General features: G+C 31.9%; 1 protein-coding gene and 1 pseudogene across 4 annotated transcripts in view; one reads left to right on the top strand and one right to left on the bottom strand.

The window, feature by feature from the left end:
• LRP1B (LDL receptor related protein 1B) overlaps positions 1 to 22,847 on the top strand; it is a 2,479,914-nt gene that overhangs the window by 1,837,208 nt on the left and 619,859 nt on the right. The gene's annotated exons all lie outside the window — the stretch shown is intronic.
• LOC141508857 (GTP-binding nuclear protein Ran-like) lies at positions 14,650 to 22,486 on the bottom strand (annotated as a pseudogene).

The following is a 22,847-nucleotide window of genomic DNA, read 5'->3' as shown; positions in this document are numbered from 1 at the left end:
TTAGGTCCTATAGAGAAATTTCAAAGCAGATCCTTTAAATTATCTTGCTTAGATTTGTTTTACTTCTTAAAAAGTATATTTTTATATTTACATTTTACAAATAACCATCAGGAACATCCAGGAAGCACCCATGTGGAGTGAGGAAATCAAAGCCAATTCAAATGTGATAGGCAGGTATCACAGTAGATCATCCTTACAGCTTGGACATAGACTTGATACATTTTCAACCTCTTGTATGACCTTGAACAAGTTATTTAACCTATCCAAACCTAAGTTTTCCTTTTGGTAAAATGCAGATAACTATATTAGAAGAAATGGAGAACAGCTGGTGGCCATACTCTGTATAACTTTTCATATAATGGAAAACCATTTACTTACTAAAAGTGATCATGAAACATTTTGCAAAGATAAATATGCTCTGTGAACACATAATAACAGTAAGATAGATAACAAATGTTTCATTAAAACAAGTATTAGGACTGAAGTCATCAGGAACCAGTTACTCCCCCTATCTCTAAGTTCTACCTTTCCTTCATAGTTGAATTCCCTTTATTTCATCTTAAGGGTTTCACTCACTTTGTTTCTTTGTGTTTGCTATTCCTGTACTATTATAGTTTAATTTTTGCTGCTAAAGGTAATATACTATTGATACCATTTATATTTCTCTACTGGGATAGATATAGCAGAGGACAGTGGGACCAAATGTGTATATACAAAGATAAGGCAACATTATGGTATAAAAGTTTTATGTAGATTGATAATATACTGAAAAAGATAACAGATTTTTGTCATACCCAAAAGGACAGTTTCATCCTCACAATAGTAATATGTTGACAATTCTTGATATCACATCTGGTGTTCAAAATGTAAATGAGCCATGACAATAATTATACTGTTGAACAAAAAGACTAAATGGCATGGAACAACCAACCTGCCCTGTTGTCCTGGAAATTGCATACTTTGAAAATAATCTTGTATTTGCACTTGCATATGATGCCTAATGCTAAAAAATGTCATCATTTTAAGTCTCTGAATTCTATACCTTAACTTCACATTTCAAATATCTACCTATAAAGAGTCCTAGTTTTCTGACCATATTAATTATCAAATTATTGTTTTAAATTAGAAATTCATAGAATGTTTAGAGAATCTTTGAAATCACCTAAGCCAATGATATTATTTTATATGTAAAAAACCTACAAAAGATGGTTACATGACTTGCCCAAGGTCACGCAGGTCCTGTGTGTGTGTGTGTGACAGAGCTAAAACCAATCAAATTAAAATACAAAAGTTATTTTAAGTGCCTAAAATATAGGTACTAAACACAAAGACAAGATTAAAAAATATTTAAGGAGTTAAATTCTAGTTAAGAATGTATATACAAGGGGCGGCTAGGTGAGGCAGTGAATAGATCAACGACCTTGGAGTCAGGAGTACCTGGGTTCAAATCTGGTCTCAGACACTTAATAATTACCAAGCCGTGTGGCCTTGGGCAAGCCACTTAACTCCATTGCCTTGAAAAAAAAACTAAAAAAAAAAGAATGTATATACAGTTAGACATAAGGTAGTGGAAAGAGTACTTTGAGTTGGAATCAGGAAGATTTGCATTCAAATATTACTGTGGAATTTGCTAGCAATATGACTCTCACTAAACTCTTTAACTTCTTTGTTTTTTAATTTTTCCCATCTACAATGTAAGTTAACTGGACTTTAAGATATTTTCTAATTCTATGATCCTTCAATCTCATGCTTTCTTTCAGTTCAGTGCTCATTACATAACAGACCTTTCTTCACATATAAAATAAATACTTTAAAGATTTTTTTTAGTCATCAAATTATTCTAAGAGAGTTGGTATGATTTTTTTTCTTCTCTGATTTACCCATTCTGCTAATACAGTTTTACCTTGAAAGTAAAGCCTGAAACACTTCTCATTTTGTTCATTGCATAATTGAATTTGTTGAAATTTGCCAAAGTCTTTTACAAATATTTAAGAAAGCAGAAACTGACTGCCATATGTGTGCAGTGAAAATCAGAAAGAATTGCTCTCCAATAGATATTAGTGAATTTGAAATAATCAAATAAACACAAAATTAATTGCAAGTTAACCTTGTGAAGTATGAATTGAATTCTTATCAGTTGTTCAAAGTAACAGAATTTTCCAAAACTGATTTAGGTCCAATGGGCACAATGGGCACCTTTTCAGGTGATTGAAAAAGAAGGAAATAAAGACCCTTATTTAGAGACATTTAACAAAAACTATACATATGAGTTGGTTTAAAGTGAATTTTTAAATGGAAAAAAATTATTTTTTAAACATTTTGACCTTGAAGAAGTTTTAAAATATTTTATTCTTTGTTTCTGTTTCTTTCCCTATCTCTGTCTCTGTCTCTGTCTCTGTCATCTCTGTCTCTGTCATCTCTGTCTCTATCTCTCTCTGTCTCTCTTAGTTGGGAATAGTGGAGGAGAAAAAAGAGAAAGGGGAACAAGGGGAGAAGTCAATTAAATAGATGTTTTGATTTCAAGTTCTATGTAGCAAGCTACAATTTTAGCCCGAGTAAATGATATCTAATTTGCTGGATGATGATTTTTCAGGTAAACCTTAAATTGACTTTGCCATCATTTGAAGCTCTAATGAGTTAATAAGGCAACAAAGTCAGGGCAATATCTTCGGAAATAATTTCTTAAAATGCATCTGTCAAAAGGATATTAGTAGTCCTTTTGGACATTGGGAGAATAAACATCTTTGGAACTTCAATGATGTCCTATAATGTGAAGGTAATTCTATGTTCTCAGCATTTTAGAATTGTGAATCATAAGGTTTTGCCAGTTCTACCAATATGCAAAGTCTTCAAAACTGTATGATTATTATTGTTAAATCAGCCTGGTAAGATGGAAGAAACTTCATCAGATTGACCAAAATGTAGTGATATTTTTGGCCACAAAAATTATAGAAGAACTTTGACTAAACTGTAGAAGGTTTGTGCTCTGCATTGGAAGGAATACCCCAACTGAACATATTAGGAATCCTCGGAATGTTGGATTATAAAGAGAAATTTCAGTAAAGTAGAAACAGGATAGAAGATAGAAAGATGATATACAATGACAAGCAACTCGAGAGATTCAACACATGGAAGGGCATATGTAGACAAAGAAATGTGTGTATGTGTATATGTTTGGTGTTAGTGGGGAAGAAAAAACCATTATAGGTATCAAAGTGGTAAAAATTTGAAAATACGATAATAATTATAAATAGAAGAATTATGGCATAGCGGATGAAGGACTGGCTTTGATTTCAAGCTTGGGTTCTGGGTGAGTCTATAACACCTGCTGATTTGGGGATCCTGTGTAAGATATAATTTGCCAGTGTCTCCAAACAACTATTTTAAGCACAAGATCAAGAAGAGATATTTGTTTTCAGTAGGAAATGGAGTTCTCTACATGGGCTAAAAAAGAAAATCACAACTTCATACTCATATCCAAGAGGGAAGTAGGGGAAAAAATTGAAGAAATTTCTTCAGTATCACTTTTTATTTATGGCTATCTGAAATCCTGAGTCTTTAAGAATATAAAAGACAATGTATAGAATGGTCTTAAAGAAGAAATCTGAAAATTTTTTCTGTACTTGAATGGTTCAAAAAATTATGCCCCATAGAAGCTTCACATCTGAAGTATATTGATTGTTTCCCCTTCCTTTCTAGTCTACAAAAGAAAGAAATAAACAAAAGGGAAATCTGACTTTACTGTGAGAAAATCTTCACAATAGAAACTGGTCAATTGGATGATTTCTTTTAAAACCAAAAACTCACTAAAACCAATGTCATGCTTTCTTCTTTTCTTACTTCACCAGATAATTTTGTTAATTTTAACTTACGAAAGTCTCTAACTATTGACCAAGACTGTTGTATAACTCTAAGATTTAAGAGATGATCCCCCAAAATTGCACTTGCTTAAAATCTGATAGGAAACTTTCTTCTATCATCTGTCTTTATTTTTTATTAGGATACATGACCAATTTCTTCAAATATTTTTAATAGTCCATCATTTGTTTTAAACTTGGCATAATAAACATAGGATTATGAGAAGTATTTGTATTAGAAATAGTGATTTTGAAGGGTTCTAGATGTTGAATAAGTCACATCTTCTATGGGACCTTAGCTGCTTTATCTTTAGAAACAGGAATTAAATGAATTCTAGGCTCTTTTATCCCTCAAATTATGTAGTTCCAGACAGACTTCTATGGGTTTCTAGGATTCAATGAGCATTTTCCCAGAAAGTGCACAATTTTATTTGTACACTAAGTATACTAACTTTTTACATTATATTATAGTTATAGAGAAGAATGAAGCAAGAACATCAAGTTCAAAATTTAGGAATATAAAGCCTCAATAGAAAAAAATTAGGTAAATTGGTTAGATATACAAGTTCTCTCCAATGACAGAAAACATTAAAATTCTTTCAGAGACTTCAAATCACTTGAAAATAAGGACAAAATCGAATTGTATTTACTAAGAAAGTTTTAAATGAATTTTTGGTTGTTGTTCATTATTCAATGTATAGTCATAGTGAATAGAGATCTGGCTTGGAAGAAGGAAGAAAGGAATTGAAGTTCTTCCTCTGACACATAATGATGTGAAGAAGTTTAAGATATTTTATTCTTTGCTTCTGTCTCTTTCCCTATCTCTGTCTCTGTCTCTGTCATTTCTGTCTCTTTCTCTCTATCATCTCTCTCTGTCTGTCTCTGTTAGTTGGGAGTAGTGGAGGAGAGAAAAGAGAAGGGGAACAAAGGGAGAAGTCAGACAAGCTTCTAAGACTAAAAGTGCCAGAAAGGGTACCAACCTACATTGGTGGAGGGAATTTCCTCATAGTGAGATCACCAATCTGGTGAGAAAAAACACAATATGAATAGAATTTTGAGTAACAACTCACAGAAAGCTCTGCTTCAGCTTCTGTTAGTGACTGAAGGTGTCTGATATCACTAAGCTTATTTTTTATAAGTTAAGATGTCCTTCAACAATTATAATAAGGAACATAAGTATAGTGACTTTTGGTCTTTAGATTATGAGATAGCTTACTCAGCAAATTTCTTGAACTCAGTTCCAAGAAAAGGTCCAAAGTACATAAACACAGAACTATCTACTAGAGACTAAAAATCATTTTGATCCTCTTGCAATATAATGGAGAAAAAAATCAAGCAACCACTTACTAAAGATGGGTTAGAAAACTTAGAATTCTTTAAGAAAGAGTGACACTTCCCTGGAAAAATCAGGGAGAAGACTTGGAGTCTTTTCAATGTGGAGAAATTCTTCAACTATTTTAAGATAGAATAAACCATCTTGAATTTATTTTGTTGATTATATTTTATATTCTAATATCAGCCCCTGAAATATCATGCACATGAAAGCCATATCTTATGAAATTATTGTTTAAAAGCCTAGGATTAATATGTAAACATCAAGTTAAAAAAAACAGTAGCCATATCTAAGATCTGATCATAGTGATTTAAATTAGTAATAGAAATGTTCAGCATTAGAAAGACAAAAATGACACATGTCACTTTAAATTAATTGATGCTCCTTTCACTCTTGTTTCTATGATCTGCAACATTAGTATTACTGGGTATTTCTGTCTTTCTATTAGAAGAGAATTGGAGATCATTGTTCATACCCGTTATTTTGCAACTTTAATAGGAGTGGGCTTGGTTTAATTTGGGGTTCTGAATAATATACTGAATCCTCATATAATTCTATTATTGAATTTTGAGCTTTAAGACTATTAAAAGGCAGGACCATTAGGAGCAAATTCATTCCATTATTCTCAATATCAGATTAAGCTCAAAGGAGATACATTTTTAGATCTCCCTTAGATTCTATGTTATAATCAATTTAGTTTAGCCATGATAACTGATATTTACATCCCACTTTAAAGATTTCTATATACTAATCATTTGGTTCTCATAAACAAACCTATAGATAGATATTACAGGCATTATTAGTCTCTCCATTTTATGGAGAAGTACCTTGAGATTCATAAAGATTAAATGATTTGCCCCAAATCATCTAGCAATGAGCTAGATGAGACAGGACTCAGTCAGGACTTTCCTATCTCGAACTCTAATTCTCTTTCTAGTATACCACATTACTTCTTAGGTCATCATATATCTATAAAAACCCTTGACATTCAGCTGATTTGTTACTCTATTTCACTGTTCATATTTATTCAGCATATAGATTTGGAACATTTCTTTGTAAATATCAGAACTAAAGTAGAATATAATTCTCTGAATGATATTTGAACTTAGTATGTTACATCAATTCGGAAATATAAAATCATAATATGAGGAACCTGAGAGTCCATTATTGTATACACTACCCCAATGGAAGTACCCCACCTACAACATCCTAGATACTTGTCCTCTAATTGAATACTGACTGTGATTAGCAAATTCACAAGTCTATTAAAAGAAGCTAAATGGCTAAATGGCATAGCAATTGGACCTGGAATCATAAGGACCTGAATTCACATCCTGACTTGATTAATTACTAGCTGTATGAATCTGAGCAAGGCACTTAATTTTTGTTTGCTTCATTTTTCTAATTCTATAAAAGTCTATAAACATCTCTCAGTGCTCTTGTGAAATTACATTTGTAAGATATTTTATAAAGTTAAAATGCTCTATAAATGTTAGTAATATATGTGCATATATTTATACAAAGATATAGTATGTGTGCATATTCATATGATATATACTTATAAATATGCCTATATTTGTATACATATACACATATGCATAAAATATATACTTTAAGATATATATTTTTATATATATACTTTAAGATAGAATATTATAGAATTATTATATTATATTATAGAATATTATATATTACTTTAAGGACCTTCCCCCAACAAAGAAGACAACATGTAAATAAATTAATACATATAAGATAAATATGGAGTAAACATAAGGTAGTTAAAAGGTTAAAGAATGAGCAGTTGGAATGCAAAGGGAAACCCTCCTGTACAAACTGGGATTTGAGTTGAATCTTGAAGGATCTAGGAATTCTAAGCAATTCTAGTGCAGAACAGTAGATAGACCAAGATTGCTTTGGCTTCTACTAAATGATTCTAGCTCCCTGGAATTAGAATTCTAATCCCTATTCCATACATGAACCATTCATGGATTTGAAGATAACCATCATGGCCTTCAAACTCCCCTTTGTTCAGACTAAAACTTCTTCCTATAACATGGTTTCTACATTTGTTAGCAACAGGTCTGTCTCAGGTTGGTCCCATCAATTCAATGAAAAAATAAAATGTGCTATTCATTGATAACTCAAAATTGGAAAAAAGAGTATATATATATTTTTTAGAAAAGATGTTCCAGATTTATCTTGTTACTTGATATCATAAAGACATGTTGATTTAGCAGAGTTGGGTGTGGCCACTGAGCAGAAGGATCTTTATTCCACATGAATGAGCCCTTTTATATGCCATTAGGTGACTATAGATAGCTATACAAAGTTGGGTCAAGGGACATAGCTTGAACGTTACTTAGTGCCTTTAGACAATCAAGTCTCAAGTCCAAACTAACTTGACCCATATTGATGGATGGGATGTAACCCTAATATGTATATTAGGGTTACATCTATACATCTATACATATATGTATATATTACACCTTGATTATCCTGGTTAGCCTACTCTGGATGCCACTCAATTAGTAATAATGTTCCTTTTATAGACTACCAAGAACAGAATGCAAGGTTTCAAATCCAGTCTGATACATACATAAATTACCTCCTTCCCTTCAGCTGACTGTGACTCAAGCCTAAGATACCATTAGATTTTTCTTCTTTTTTTAGTAGCTAAGTAATATTGTTGGTTCCTATTGAACTCATAGACAATAAAAATCAACAAGCCTTTTTTTCCCTTCCAGATTACTACTATTAAGCTAGTTCTAAACCATCTTTTACATGTTCACTTTATTTCTTGAGCCTAAAAAAGCCCAGTTTTTTTTTCATCCTTACTACAATTTCATTTTGTTGATTTTATACATAATCCCAGTCTGTTGGGGTCTTTTAGAATCCTGATTCTTTGAATATTCTGTTACTTCAAAATGAAGACAGAATTCACTATTAAACTGTCAAGGATAACAGGAATAGTAAAGTAAATAAATCAAATCACAGAGCTTCCATTCAACTACAATGCTGAAATAAACATGTCATTGTATGCATAATATGAGAAAGATGGACTATTACCCATTCAAATAAAATTCACATAACACTGATTATTTCATTTTTCACCAAGCACATAAAATAAGACTACTGTCTCTGGTTCCATCCTAGAATTATCTACCCTTCATATTAATGTAAAAATGACATTTTCAAATCTATTTTTCATTGGAGAAAATATGTGGCTAGTTTTCTTCTGATATTCCTTTTTTGAATTCTTTTCTTTAACCAGACTCTTTAGCATTCAATATCCAGCTAATACCTACTTTTCATCATAGCCTACACCTGGAAATCATATTGTTAAAGCAGATTAAATTGAATTCTATAAATATTTATTAAATGCTTACTTTCTCTGTTCAAGACAACTTGGTAATAAGGATGGGGCAGGGGAGAAATGCAGTTCTTGTTCTCACATGGAACTTAAAATCAATCTAATGGGTAGAATGGGAATAGAGAGAATAGGATCTAGAAGAAATGTATCTATCTGATAAAAGTAGAGTAGAATGAGGAAAAAAGAGAGATCCAAATCAAGATCTCCTCTCATATTTATCCATTATTTTGATATCCATCAATCTAGTCCAGTTTTATATAAACATACATACCACACACAAAAAAACTCAGATATACAGGTATTTGTTTATCTCTGTCTATTTTTATATTTTCTATAATATTCCAATGGTGTGACTTTTCTAAGACTTAAATGACTTATCTTCAAAAAAGTACATGCCACTTACTGGCATAGAAATAAATAGTTATGGTCTTTAGCCAGTCTGCTTTCCTTCTCTAGGTGTTGACTTTCTCTCAGAATATCTTCAAATAAACCCCTCCTTTAAAGGAAAGTTTTAAACAATTCTTCTGGTGTGCAATGGGATCTCATGACTAAGTTCATTTCAGATTTTTTCTCTTCAGGTTTGTGCGTATCATTTTGTGGTTTATCAAATGTTTGAAGTTTGTAGACAGGGCTTTATTTACATTTTTATAGTATATTAAATAATTAACTTCTAAACCATTCAGAACCCCACAGCTGTCACCCCTGGAATACTTAGTGGCAGAAGCCAACTTTAATGTTAAAAATCCTTTATTAGAATTCAGTACTAAAATTTGAATAACTTTTCAAAAATAAAATCCCAAAGATATGTCATCCTTACCAATTTGGTTTCAAATGTATTCACAATGTACATAGTTATATCACAAATAGAATATAGCACATAACCAAGTAAGAATATATGGAATTAGAATTTTAAAAGAATTGGGTGTTCTGTTCTGATGACAGTTCTAGTAGATAAAATAGCACATTCTTTGAGAGAGAGAAAACAAAATTTTCTATGGTGCCTTCAGAAAAATTTCTGAGATGAGCAGCTACAAATTGTGCATAACATTTCACATCAGACACAGTAGTCTGGAGTAAATGCCTAGCTACTGGGCCTCTCTTAGGCTTTCAGATCATAAGGTTGCCATTTTGGTTTTGTCTCTATTCTTTCATAGGTAATCCATGCTTTGGTTACAATAGAAGAGGTATATCTGTTTCCTATCCTATAACCAAATTTAATGGCTCAGTTTTCCCTATCTTCTTAGTCACTGTCACATATCTTATAGACTTAAATTAAGGTCAGCCTACCATAAAGCACTGAAATGTGATGTATCTGTGCTTATCCCTGGGACTTTATGGGAAAGTTAGGAGAACTATACAGTTGAGAGAGTTTGATTTACTGTTAACAATGAAAATAAAACTTAGGGTTTTTCAAGTCAAAATAATAATATCTCTTCTTGATTTTTGCTCTTCAGTGTCTTTCCTCTAAAGAAGAACAGTAGTGACGTTTAGCTTACCATTTCTTTTGTTTTTATTTTCTACCATAGGACAATTGGGATTAGAGCTATAAATGCCCTTACTTTGTGTATTACTCTTTATTTTTTAATCTATTTTTCCATCTTCTCTGCTTACCATTTTCCCTTCAATTCTGTTCATCTCTATTTATACTAATACTTATACCTTAAAGGTATAAGGCAATTATAAATTTTGATAGTCAACAGATTTCCTATGGAGAAACATTTTCACCTAGTTCTCATAGTCAAACATATCTATTTTGAACAGTTAAACAGTATTGGCCCCCTACCCTACTGAGTTAACTAGATATTGGCCTCACCTCTTCAATAATTCAGTGCAGCTGTACAAATATAGATCTTGAATTCACCTGGCAGAAGAAGTGTTTACATTCCACCATGTGCCCTTTTTTATAAAATTTATGAATTATTAATTCTTCATATTTCCTCATTTCATTCCTTTTACTTTTGCAGCCCAGTGACTGCTTGTTAGGATTGCCATTAATAGGCAAAAAGGGAAAGGGAATGAAGTTGATTTTATTTTTCTGAGTAAGAACAGATTTAAGCTAATTGGAATATCAGGAACAAGAACCTATAAATTTCACTGTTTCCTTTTTGGAACCTTGGATCTTAAAAACAACAGCAACAATAGCAAAACCAATAATAAACGCTTATTTTAAAAAAATAACTTAATACCTGAAAGTAGCCATTATGAATCTTAGAGATGAAAATATTGCAATGATCAGTGAATAAGTATTATGAAAACTTTTTGGCATGACTTGAGATTTCATAGTAGGTAAGTGTTGTTAATATTGTACCTTTAAATAATTAGGTATTTCCTTTTAAGAGGTTTCTAAGGTGTTTAATCATGAGTAAAACATTTAACCTAAGTCTCTCATATTAACAATCATAAACTTCTGACAATGACACATTTCAAAACTGAATTAATATTTCTCTCCTTAAAAGACATAAGAACATTTTTCTTTGGAAAAAGTGAAATAGAAATTGACCAATTATCTTGTAAATTATATCATTAAAGGTAGTCTTCTTCTAAATTCGCCTTAGTCCTTAAGGTAATGAGATTTGAACCTTCATTTTCAATATCACTACTTAGAGGCAGCTAAGTGGTGCAGTGGATAGAGCACTGACTGGAGTCAGGAGTACCTGAGTTCAAATTCAGCTCAGGCACTTAATAATTGCCTAGCTGTGTGACTTTGGGCAAGTCACTCAACCCCGTTGCTATAAATAAAAAAAAAAATTTAAATATCACTACTCAACATTTTTGTAGGCTCAGTGGAGCAGAGAGAATAACCAAAAGATTCAGTGGTTTTGATTTGTTATATCCTTTTTACACAGCACCATAGGTGCCTAGAAAGCGAGAAATAGCCATGTCTACTGCTGAAATGACAACCTTCAGGATTCACTATGAACTCCACCCATTAAACCTTTTGGATAGTCCCAATGTTCCATGTTTCTGTGAATCCTATCTTCATAGAAAAAAGGTAGGGCATATGAATCACAAGGAAAAATATATTTTGGTTCAACATAATAACATAATTTACTCCCTGAAAAAAAGTGACCATCCAAATTCAACATCAGTATAAATCTATGTTGCTTAAATATTTCCAAAATTTATTTTTATTATTTTTTTTTAGGTTTTTGCAAGGCAAATGGGGTTAAGTGGCTTGCCCAAGGCCACACAGGTAATTAAGTGTCTGAGGCCCGATTTGAACTCAGCTACTTCTGACCCCAGGGCCAGTGCTCTATCCACTGCACCACCTAGCCACCCCCAAAATTTATTTTAATCAGATTATGAACACTTTGATATTTAATGTGTGTGTACATGAATTAATTGTGTCTCCTCTATTATGCCAAAAGCTCCTTGACAACTGTAGGGTTTGTTTTATACTTCTTCCCTGAAACTTAGCATATCTCATTATGTTATTTTATATTATGTTATTTATATTATATTATATAATATTTTATATTATGTTATTTCACTCATTCAAGCGGTCAATCTATAACTTTTTAAGAGCCTACTGTGTGCTATGCACAGTAATAGATTTGGGGATATAAAACTAAAAATGAACCTGTCCTTGCTCTCAAGGAGTTTAAATTCTACATGCATACATGAATATGTATGTATATAAAATGCATATATCAAAATTTTAAATATATGCAAATATCTATATATTTTAAAGATGTTATTTGTGAGAAGATCACTAAGAGTTAGGGAGATTTGAAAATGTTGCATATAGGAAATTTCATTTGAAGAGTTTTGGAAGTAGTGAGGCTTTCTAGGAAGTGGTAGCAAAGTAGTAAAGTACATTAAAGGCATGGAGGAGAACTATTATAAAAATTTGGAGATGATATATCATGTGTGATGAGCAACAAGCAGGCCAGTTTAGTTAGACTCTAAATTGTTGGAAGGATAGTAATATATAATAAAATTGCAAAGGTAGATTTGGGACCAGGTTCGGAAGGGAGCTTGTTTTTCATTTTACAAGCAGCATGAGATGATTGGAGTCAATTGAATGAGAATCAAGGTCAAACTGGTCATTTTTTGGACAGCACTTCAGTCTAGAGAGGATAATACTTTTGAAAATAAATGAGACTAATTAGAAGATTATTTCAAAATAGTATGGGATAGAGACATTAATAATTTGAATTAGGGAAGTGACCCTGTGAGTAGAAAGAAGGGAGTACATATAAAAGATATTATGGAGAAAGAAATTGCAATATTTGGCAACTAATTAACATATAGAGTGAGGGAAACTAAGGAATATAAAAGAATATTGCTAAGATTATGAACCTGTACAACTGGATGATGATATTGACTTTGAGAGGAAAAGAGCGGTGAGATTCGGGGGAAGATAATGAGTTCAGTTTTGGTCATGTTGAGTTTGAGGTACATAGGGGACATTCAATTTGAAATATCTACTAGAAAACCTTGTGATGAAAGACCACTGCTGATGGATATCTAGAGTCAGGAGTCATTTGCAAAGAGCTAGAAAATAAATACATGGGAGCTGCTGTGGTTACCTTATGAAAGAATATAGACAAAGAGAATGACAAAGTATCCAGAAAAAACAAAGGAACCTGATGATGGATGTATAAAGAAGACTCAATATTTCTCTTAAGGATGTAACATTATTTTAGTTTTGCTTTGTAGTTTTGGATTGACTAATTATCAATAAAGCATTAATATACCTCTTGACTTACTTGGTAGAACTAATTTATTTGGCAATCAATATAGTTATTCCTTTCATCTGCTAGATTTTTGTTTAATTTTATTGTTAGTTGTTGATGTGTAGATTTACAAACTAATTGTTCACTGCCCCCCTTTAATAACTGAATTTGATCTAGCCTTAAGTTTACATAAAACAAGGAAGTCAATGGAATCTGAGTGGTCTGGCAGAAATTTTCCTCAATATGAACTGCTATGAAAATGCTTCTTGTAACTTGATAGAGCATTGACTCAATCCTAAAGCAGAAAGAAAAATGCCAGGATGTAGTCATTGGCTAGATTTTCTAGAGCACACATGTAATCTTTGTATATTTCCATCCAATTATTGACTTCTGACACTATTTTTTAGACCTAAGACTATTCTATCTCAAGATCTATAGCTCTAGGGAATTGTGTGTGTGTGTGTGTGTGTGTGTGTGTGTGTGTGTGTGTGTGTGTGTGTATCAATTTTTCTCTTTGAAAATCTAAAATATTTCAAATTAGTCATTTCTGAACAAGCTTCTTTGTCCTTACTATCTTTCTAATAAATTTAATAATATCTTTGAGAAGTTCTATCTCAGACATTCTAGAAAAATGTGAGATTTTTATTCTCAGTGAGTCAGAATTTCTTGGGAAGGTTATACTTTTTCCTTCTCTTTTAGGAATGTTTCTTTGATTTTTACTTTACATTCTCTATCCTAAAAAACAAAACAAACCAAAACAAAAAAAAAAACCTTTTTTCATGATCCTACCATCTTATATTCCTCTTTTCACAATCCAAATTTTAGAAATACAATATATTTCTTGCCTCCACTTTCTCATCTTCTATTCACTTTCAGTCCTTTACAATCTGTCTACTGATACTACTTCTCAACTAAATTTTCTTTTCTCCAAATTTCTAATGATTTTTTATAATCAAATATAATGGACTTTTCCTCAGTCTCCATGTTTTTTGACTTCTCTTCAAATCTTCTCTTGAGATTACATATATAGATATAGAGATAGAGCTATATATATATATATATGTATGTATTTGATTATACTTATAACTATTATGATGCAAACAAAAAAGGAAAGACAGTTAAAAAAAAGATTCACCACTGAATTTTGTAATGAATTTATAACAATTTTATATTTGAAACTCAAGTAGTATATATTGTATATACAGCTACCGAAACAGGTTACTTTTTGAGTTAGATATTTTTTAAAACATTTATATCCTTCATCTTTCCAAAGTTCTGTGCAGCTATATAATAAAGTGAAAAATACCCTATATCACTAACAGTTACTTATAAATACATCTAGATCTCTGACTTTGAACTCTTGTTTCATTCGGATCAACATCATCAAGGAACACAGGTTTGAGAAACCTATCATTCCTGCTTATAAGGTGCAACCAGTGCTGGGTCTATAACTGACTATGGAGGTGCAAAAATGAGCATAGCAATGACATACAAATTAGGGTTTCCAATAAATTTTCTTGCAAGCCAAAGGACTGGTTTTTCAAAGGTATAGTTACTTTTGTTTGAAATATCATAATACTGGAAATTCTTCTTCCTATTGAAGAGAATTAATTTACTTTGACTTTTCTGTCCTTAATTTCTATTTTCCACACAATATTATGGGGATAGTTTCTCATACTTGTATCAGATCTCTGTGCCAGTTAGGTACATTCTTGTAAGTAATTCTTGATGTTACATCAAAGGTACTAATGATATACTTATCTTGGATGTAATAATCATTTTTCAGATCATCAAATTTCTGTTGTCTAGAGAAATCCCATATATAGAATATAATATAAACTCTATTAGTATAGAACACAACAGATGATTCTCAACATTGAAGGTGGCAATATACTTTTCAAATTCATCAATCAAATTACTTTTTACAAAAATCATTTTTCCCATACCTCTATCACAAACCAATGCAAGTTGGAACTGCACTTGGGAGTTCCCTTTGAATGGCAACCATGATGATTTTTCCTAATATGCCATGATATTTAACATTTATATTACTGCTTCATAAATGGGCTTTCATGTTCTTTTCCTACCTGTGGATTGAACTTTCTCAGTCTTCTTTGAAAAATCATCTTTTATGTTCTAATTTCTAACAATGAATATCACCTGAGACTTTGTCTACTTTTTTCCTCTTGTATATTCTCTTGTTGTAATCAACTATGCAGATTACTTTAAAATTAGCGCCTCTCATTTTTCATTTTTCTCCTAGTCAGTCCCTAATCTCCTCCTGTCTACTGGTCATCCTACTCTGACTATTCCATAGGCATATCATCCTCAATATATCTAAATTCATTATCTTTTCTCCTAACTCCACCCTTCCTCTCAACTTCTATTGGGGTTATTATTACTGTTTCAGTCCTCAGTTTCATTATGTGTCATATTTGTCTTTTCATTCTTATTCATATAATTCCACTGATCATTTCTTTAATCAGTTGCTATGTCTTATAAAATCTGATTATGATAGCCATAAAAACTAGTATTTATGTAGCAGTTTAAGGTTTACAAATAACATTGTATTCAATCTGTATTACCTTTTATATGTACAGTTATTTAATCCCAGTGGAATGAAACCTCTTGAAAGGCAAGGACTACACTCATTTATTTATTTTATTCATATCCCAGCTTTCTATCACAGTATCTGGGACATTTTGGTGCTTAAAACAATTGAGTCGAAGATATTTAGTCATTGCTTCAAATGATCCAAAATGCACCTCATTTTTATTCTAATGGTCTAATTTGTTGTTCAGTCATTTCAATAGGAATGACTCTTCAGATGAGGAAACTGTGGGGTGGAGGGGTGGCTAGGTGGTGCAGTGTTTATAGAGCTGGCCCTGGAGTCAGGAGTACCTGAGTTCAAATCAGGCCTCAGACACTTAATTACCTAGCTGTGTGGCCTTGGGCAAGCCACTTAGCCCCTGCCTTGCAAAAACCTAAAAAAAATAACCAAACAAGCAGATGAGGAAACTGAACCAAACAGGGTTAAGTAACCTTAGGTCACACACACACACAAATAGTTAAAGTCTGAGGTCAGGTTTGAATTTAGAAAGGTTACACATCCTGATTTTAGGCCCAGCACTCAATCTACTTGAACCATCAAGCTGCCCCAGTCTAATATTCAAATATAAGACCAATTAATATATTAAGAAATTTCAAAGAGAAAAAGGTTTCTGAATGTAATAATATTTAGTAAACATATATTATAATTATTCTATTTTGTTAAGTTGCTTTTTATGGCTTAATTTTGGCAGTATAGCAGTTCCACTGTGTCATGTGAATAAGGGATTGTGAGCCTCAAAAAGAAGTGAGAAATGTATATTATATATATATATATATAGATATAGATATAGATATAGATATAGATATAGATGGATAGATAGAGGTTCTGAGAAAAATCTCTTGATTCAGAAGTTGAAGTAGATTTTCAGGCTGAAAGGGAACTCATTCTTCAAATTCATAGCTCTAGCTCTTAATCTATTAAAACAATCAATAATTTTGATCCTAAGGATATTTAATAAAAATATTTTCAACTTTCATTAATCTCAGTGTATATTTCAATGAATTTGTTTCAAGTGTGAAAATTTCCAGATATTCTAGTAGAAACCTATAATAATGATATCTTTTAATGCCTTCTAGACAAACTGAATAGCATTGAATAGCATGACACATTTTGGTGAGATTTTTATGATTTGTAACATACTTTTTCATATCAAAAGTTTCTTTGCCCACGATTTCCAAATTTTCAGAATTAAAATCTTTTATTTTCCATTGAATTAAAGTTAGTTTTGCTGGGAAAGAGTGTTTAAGATAAATTAACTCTGCCATCTATTTACAACACATAGAATTGTCATCCTAATGCTGAATTGTCTTAGGCTTCATTCAGAAATGGTCATTTCCTTAAAGAAATTGCAGAAATCCTTTTATGCTGAAATCATGTATAAACTATGCCTCCCCCATGAATCTTTGGCAGAGATTTACAGTGAAATTATAGTGACTATGGAACAATAGTGAATGTAAGATTTTAATAACACTAAAATTAATATTGAATTGTTAATTATCATTGTTTTCTTCGTGGTCTTCTCTTGAAAGCCAGAATATCTTCATAAGAGAAAGTCACTACTTTCTGGGAAAGTCCAAGCACAATTAAGTGCTTATATTTTACTATCTTGTCAACCAGGGCTCAATAATAGTAAAATCAAATTAGAAGATAATCATATCACAAGGTTCTCATAGATCTTTGTGTCACCATGTTAATAAAATGATTAGGAAGATTTTTAAGCCTGTCAGTGAGCATAGCAATGATATTGAATCTTTAATATTGTTAACAATAACTCTTCCTGTACTGAAATCTTTTCCTTCTCTTTCTATTATGATAATCACAATAGCCATTCATTCCAAATATTTTTCCCAGTATATTTTTCAGTAATTTTAGTGCATTGGGACAAGGTGATTCTCTGAAAAATATGAGGTAACATGATTCAGTCAAATTATTCGTGTTCATTTTTGAAATAACAATGGAAGATAACTTTGAAAACATGTAACTAAGTTGAATTTTTTATTTTCAAGAACTAGTTTTAGTTTCCCCCCCCCCAAATGATATCAGAATAATTTCTGATCAAATTCAGTTTCCTTCCTTTGTCTAGTTCTATTTCGTTATTGCTTGATTTGGGGGTCTTAAAAGAAAAATGTTGTCTTTTTAAAAATATTCGCTTTTCAAAATGTATCCAGAAAAATGTTGTTTAATACTAATACTTGTGTATCAGTATAGTGTCTTGAATATAATGGGTACTTAATAAATGCATTTTTGATTGGACTGATGAGGTGGTTTTCCCTACCTTCTCCTTAGATCTGTAGAAGTGTGATAGTGAAAAAATAAGATAGTTTAAAAATATTTTGTTTTAATCTTAAGCATTTCACGAATTCTTCAGTTCATTATTTGCCTTAAGATTTCAAGCCTGAGGGATGAACAAAATCATGAATATCTATTTTACATCAATTGCTTTCATTTTTCATGATAAAAAATTTCATTCCCAACTTTTACCATTATTTTTTTTGAAACATACAGAGTTATATTTGGGGAGTGAGATTGCCACATTTCTATTTCTCACAAATGTGACAGGAAAAGAGTAACAGCATTTTCTGAAAGAGGTTGCTGATTTCCTAAAGAAATGTCTTTGAGTAGGTGTCCCCTCCAGATATAACTATTCAAACTACTGTCTCAACTTCACAGCTTGCCTTTGTAAACCTAAAACAGAATAAATTAGCATGATCCCCCTTTAGAGCTGCTACCCATCCTCCTCTAATCTGAAGATGATAAGAATGTGACAGGAAATGCAAGATCTCATATGCTACCTGAAAGTCAAAATTAGGCACAAAATTGCTGCAAGATCTAACTTAATACATATGAAAAACAACACAGTAAGATTGTTTTGAAGGTGCAAAAAGAAGTGAATGCTTGAGAAAATGTGAAAGATTCTTTTTGTTACCCTTAAAGCAAACAGTTCAAAACCTCAAAATGGAATTGCTTTTATAATAACTATGTTTAATGCAAATTCTATTCAAGATACAAAATCCAGATGGGTATATATTTCTTGTTTGATAAAAGGGTAATTTAAAAAGGAATGTACATTAACTAAGGTTTCATAACACTGAACCTTAAGGGGATTAAGATATTCAAAACCTTTGAAGTCTACAAATTTTATTTTATTTACTCACAAGGATGAAGTTCTTAGTGATTTGTTTCTATAGGAAAATTGCCCATTAGAGTTTGTATTGATCTGCCTTTCTCAAAATGAAAGAAACAAATGTAATTCATTAGTAGGTTATTACTGATTCTCCTTTAATACTCAGTATCAAGAACTTTGTCTTTATTAACCAGCAAAATGTTATGAGAAGTGTTTGCTGAAACTGGAAACAAACAGAGAGTTCACCTTAGGCTAGCCCAGTGATCAAGTTTGGAGTGTCATAACAATATTTACTGCTCACTATTGCAAAATTCAGCATCTGTAATGCAAAGTGCTCAGAGAGACAGCAAGTCATTAGATTGTTAATATGGTGATCTGATCACTTCTCATGTGTAGACTTGACCAAGGTATGAGGAATTTGAGTGAGTTATATAAAAACCCTTATTCTTGGCACATTTTTGGTACCTAATGAATGACTCATTGAGCAATTAAACCCTTTCCCCCCTTATTCTAATTTCTTCTATTCTACTTATTTAAATTTTGACCTATCTTAACAGCCTAGTTTAATTCCTAGACCCCCTTTGAAGCTTTTGTTCATCACTTGGTAAACTTTTTCATTTGTAGCCTAGTCTCTGTAATTTAGCTTTTAATTATATACTGACTTATATTGTCTCCTAATTGTATGTTTCTTGAGGGCAAACATAGGGGAACAAAGGAAGAAGCACTTATTAAATGTCTACTATATTCTAGGCATTGTGTTAAGTACTTTATAAACATTGTACCCTTTGATCCTCACAAAAAACCTGATGGGTATGGACTATTATTATCCTCATTTAAGGAACCTGAAGGAGAAAAAGATTAAGTAACATGTTCATGATCGCATAGCTAGTGAGCATTTGAGGTCAGATTTGAAACCAAGTCTTCCTGCCTTCAAGCTCAACATTCTATTCACTTTGCTCTCTGCAAACCTAGCTGTCTTGAAGGATTTACACACACACACTTTTCTCAATATTTAGCACAATGTTGGGTATCTAACTACTCAATGAAGAATTAATTTTATTATATAACTAATTTATTAAGGCCTTCCTGACCTTTATCGTCCTGTGCATTCCTATTATCTCCATTTTATAGGAGACTTTACTGTTAATCTGTGTATATACAAAAGGGATATTTTCCAAAAGGTAGAGTGAAAAAATGCTCATTTAGCTGTGCATGTACAGATGTGCACAGCTTGAATTTGCAAGTTAATAGAAACCACAAACCTCTTTATAACTTTTCTTTTCTTTTACCTATCTTTTGAAAAAATAAAAAAAATATATGAATTATGAGTTATTCTGCATTTTATCCTTTTGGAAGTCTTGTGAATTCCATGGATCCCTTAAAAATATGTTTCTAAATAATTGAAAGAAAAACTAAAAGGAGGGAAGTGATGGAAATAAGCATTTTTATACCATAAAATAGTATCTTCATAAATAGTATCTTCTTTCACCCTCACAACAACCCAGTGGGGTAGTTGCTGCTTTTATTTTCATTTTATAGTTGGGAAAAGTGAGATAAACAAAAACAATGTTTTTTAATGATTTATCAAGAATTAATTATATAGCCGGTAAGTATCTGAGTTGCAATCTGAACTCAGTTTTCCTGAATCTAGGACCATTGCTCTATCCATTGTTTTACCTAATTACCTCTAAATTTCCGATTGAGACTAATGTAAATTAAGTTGTATTTTTTCCATCCAAGTTCAAGTTGTGATTAAGAACCTCTTTTCTGGAATGAGAATGAAATACTAGTCTGGGAATATGGACACCTGGATTCTAGTCCTGGATTTGCTGATATTGGTCTTGAGTAAATTACCTAATTAAAAAATAAAATATGTTTTCTCATATATAAAGTCCCTTTCTAACTCTAAAATTGAAATTGAATAAAAGAAGAATTATGGATTTTGTTGGGAAAGGAAGCATGGGAAGATGTCAGTGGATGTGCCATTTGAGTTACCAAGTTGGAAGGCCTTAATGCATCTTTCTTCTCTACCACTCTATGTCTAGTAGAACTTTAGAATCTAACACTTGTGTCTTCCAGGAACTTTTCACAGAATAGCCTGCCCCCATTACTTTATTAACGCAAAATTTTAGTTCATCATCATTATCCTCAGAAATGGTTAGCATTTTTATAGGCTTAAGGTTTTCAGAGTGCCTTAAAAATATCTTAATTTTAATTACCTAGCTGTGTGGCCTTGGGCAAGCCACTTAACCCCATTTGCCTTGCAAAAACCTAAAACAAAAACTTAATTTGATTCTCATATCAATTGTGAGGTATAAATTATTATTATTTTCATTTTGCAAATAAGGAAAATGAGATTAAGTGGGTTAAGGGTTTTATGTAAGGTCATGCAGCTAGTGAGTTCCTGAGGCAGGATCTGAACTCAGGTTGTTTGACTATAAGTCTAGTACTCAATCCACTGTAATACCTGTTTACCTAAGAGATTCTGTTTCTAGTATAACTCAGCATTTATTGACAAAATGCTTTATAACTCTCAAGTATTTTCCATATGTTTATCTTCCAGCTAGATCATAAGCTCCTTGAACACTGGAAGTATGTCTTTTAATTATTTTGTCTCCTTCCTCTCTTAAACACCTAATGGAATACTGAGACAGCAGATGGTCAGTAATTGCTTGTTAACAATCATAAAATGGTAGACTCTAAAAGTTGGTTAAGGAGTTTTAGGAATCAGTGTTTCCATTTCCATTCTTCCACAACTGCAGTTGGTTGCCTTAGTACTTTACCCCCAACTCTCTGCAGGGAAAGAAATTCTTTGATTTAATAAACTTTTTTTTCCCCAGTAATTAAGAAAGATTTTTTCCTTATATTTTACCTAAATCTTACAATAGGAATATAAGCTATTTTTCTTTTATCTTCACAAATGATAGAGAATAGCAAAGTTTCCATCTTGTTTATATTACTTATAAAAAAGTTATAATGTTCTTTAATATATATCCAAATTATGATTATTTTTATTGTAACTTTAATTTACATGATCAGTTTTCAACCCCATATTCCTATTGTTTTAACTAATGACTAACACATCTATCAATTTACTATATTTTGCATATAGGATCATCAATTTTTAAGATAGAATGAGAATTAGGGATCATCTAGCTGAACTACTTCATTTTTGAGTTGATGGAATCCTAGATTTAGAGACTATATTTTATTTTATAGATGAATTAATTCCATTCTCCAATCATGCTCTAAAGTGATTTTCCTAAAAACTCTTTTCTGATCCTGTCATCCCCTACTGAGGAAACTTCAATGGCTTCCTGTTACCTCCAGGAGCAAATTTGAAATGTTCTGTTTGGCACTCAAAGCCCTTCATAATCTAGCTTCCTCCTACCTTTCCAGTCTTCTTGCTCTATAACATATCTCTTTGATCCAGGTATTCTGGCCTCCTCATTGTTCCAAGAATAAGGCACTCCATCCCTTGTTTCTGGACATTTTCTCTGACTCTCCCTCATGCTTGGAAGACTCGCTCTCCTCTTCTCAGACTATTGTCCTCATTGGTTTCATATACAATCTAAAATTCCACCCTCCTATAAGAAACCTTCCCTAATACTTCTTAATTCCAATACTTTCCCCTCTTTTAAATATTTTCTATTTATTCTAGGTATTATTACCTTTGTACTTTGTATTTGTCTGCATTTTGCCTCCCCTTCTGAATTGTAAGCTCATTGAAGGTAAAATTGTCTTTTTCTGCTTTTTATATCCTCAGCACTTTTCTCAGTGCCTAACATGTAGCATGTGGCTAATGAGCATTTATTGAACAGAACTGATAAATAAACATTTATTGAATTGAATAGATAAGGAAACTGAAACACA

The sequence above is a fragment of the Macrotis lagotis genome, chromosome 1 (assembly GCF_037893015.1).
Source record: "Macrotis lagotis isolate mMagLag1 chromosome 1, bilby.v1.9.chrom.fasta, whole genome shotgun sequence".
In the NCBI taxonomy this organism is placed as follows: Eukaryota; Metazoa; Chordata; class Mammalia; order Peramelemorphia; family Peramelidae; genus Macrotis; species Macrotis lagotis.
Note: the sequence above shows the minus strand (reverse complement) of the source record. Positions and strands in the feature narration are given on the sequence as shown.